The sequence below is a fragment of the Argentina silus genome (assembly GCF_951799395.1).
Source record: "Argentina silus genome assembly, chromosome: 21".
Classification (NCBI taxonomy): Eukaryota; Metazoa; Chordata; class Actinopteri; order Argentiniformes; family Argentinidae; genus Argentina; species Argentina silus.
The window spans coordinates 8649073-8651572 of NC_139675.1; the positions used below are offsets into that span (position 1 = coordinate 8649073).

Below are 2500 nucleotides of genomic sequence, written 5' to 3' on the forward strand. Positions count from 1 at the left end.
TCTCTCTTTCTCTCAGCCTCTTTTCTTTGGTAAGCTGCTCCATGTCACAGTGGATGCACAAAGAGGTGAAAGGTCAACTCTGCATTCTGGGAAAAGGGTATTGTTGCCACTTACTCTATATTAACGTATCTAAACACAGACTGACCAGAAATGCAGTCTCCAAAAATATTATTGGTCTCTTGCTACCAAATATATCTCAAATAAAATTGGTAAATTGACAATAGCGCCGCTACCAAATTTGCTGAGACACACACACACACACACACACACACACACACACACACACACACATACACACACACACACACACACACACACACACACACACACACACACACACACACACACACACACACACCTCCTGCTGAAATCTTCCCCTGTGCAGAGAGAATGGTCTGAGACACAATAGTCCCCTTTTGGCCCCACAAGTCAAGTTCTCCCATTCACTCCCATTCAGACTCCGTCACCCCCTCTCTGCCCCCGGTCACCCCCCACTTCCCCTTCCTTTAGGCTGGGGTCAGAGGTCACCACAGAGCTTTACCTCTACACACTCCTGCCCCCCCACTCCCCCCCTCCACCCTCCACTACCAGTCCCGCCCTCTCATGTTCCCACCCCTGCACAGCTGCCATCCCCACCCCTATGGTTCTGCATAACACACACACACACACACACACACACACACACACACACATACACACTTGCACACACACTATTATACAGAATTAAGAGAAGTGTTTTGAATCTTCGAGACATCGATATTCACAGTCATTCTCTCTCCACACACACACACACACACACACACACACACACACATACACACACACACACACACACACACACACACACACACATACACACACACGTGTATGTATGTGTGTGCGTGTGCCTATTTGTGTGTGTGTGTGTGTGTGTGTGTATTTTTCAGATTCCTCTGAATTGTGTGTGTGTGCACGCATGTTCGTGTGTGTGTGTGTGTGTGTGTGTGTGTGTGTGTGTGTGTGTGTGTGTGTATTGATGACTTGTCATGCTGTTCTGCTGTAGTCTCTTGCTGTGTGTGTGTGTGTGTGTGTGTGTGTGTGTGGGTGTGTCATTAGCCAGCGGGGGCCAGCGGGGGCTAAGCTAATGGAAGCTGTTATTAGCAATGCTGTTAACGAGACAATAGAACTAACCACAGAGCTGCTGCCAGAAGTAGCCAGTCTAGAACGGACAGACAGGAGCTTTGTAGTGGGGAGTTTCAGGACAACAAGAGGGTGTGTTTAGACTTGTATAACCATTAAAGAGTGTGTGTTTAGACATGTATAACCATTTAAAGAGTGTGTGTTTAGACATGTATAACCATTTAAAGGGATGCTCCAGGATTTTTGTCACTAATTCTTCTCATCGAATGTTAGCTTAAGTGGAGGCTGTACGCAACCACTGACAACATTCTTTGATTGACTTACGCGCTGTCAAGTGTCTCCAGGGATCCTATCACGCGTGGACATGGCAACACAGAACTAGCAATTGTTGTCATTTTATAGCCCTGATCTCACCTCATTGGACAGGTATAAGCAGGGACTCCATTGATTGGCTGTACAACCTCCACCTATCAGGTCACGTCAGATCAGTGATTATTTCAAGGCTGGGAGGGAGGAACGAAGGAAGGAAGATCGCATCATCAAAGAGTTGGAACTGGGCCTTTACTCTTCTAGTGAACAGAACATTCTGCTCTCTAGGAAGCTTTTCCTGCGTTACCCGTCATTCCGTTCCTCATCCGTGTCTGTGTGTATCTGTGTGTGTGTGTGTGTGTGTGTGTGTGTGTGTGTGTGTGTGTGTGTGTGCGTGCGTCTGTGTCATCTGGGAGGTGGTCCGTATCTGAGCGCATCGGAACGCTCAGAGCACTCCGGGGGTCCACATCGGAATTCTCCGGAACGTTTAAATGACGAGGGAGCAGCGGGGTAGGAGCCTGGCGCTGTGTGTGTGTGTGTATGTTTATGTGTGTGTGTGTGTGTGTGTGTGTGTGTGTGTGTGTGTGTGAAGGAGCCCAACAGCGTTCTGTCACCCCCCCTCCTTTACCCCGACATCTGGTCCTGTCTCATTTACCACAGGAGACTGTCTGTCTGATGGCTTTTTAATGCCACTGACACTATACCCCCCAACACACACACACACACACACACAGACCACATGACACACACACACACCCATCCACACACACACCACACACACACACACACACACACACACACAGGCCACATGCCACACACACACACAGACCACATGACACACACACACACCCATCCACACACACACCACACACACACACACACACACAGGCCACATGCCACACACACACACACACACACACACACACACACACACACGCCACACGCCACACGCCACACACACACTCACTCACTCACTCACTCACTCACTCACTCACACACACACACACACACACACACACACACACACACACACACCACACGCCACACGCCACACACACACTCACTCTCACAC

At 49.1% G+C, this 2500-nt stretch overlaps 1 protein-coding gene across 2 annotated transcripts in view; it reads right to left on the reverse strand.

Moving 5' to 3' along the window:
- Positions 1-2500, reverse strand: part of pax5 (paired box 5) — a gene marked incomplete at both ends in the record, with an annotated part of 42747 nt that overhangs the window by 18159 nt on the left and 22088 nt on the right. The window lies entirely within an intron of this gene.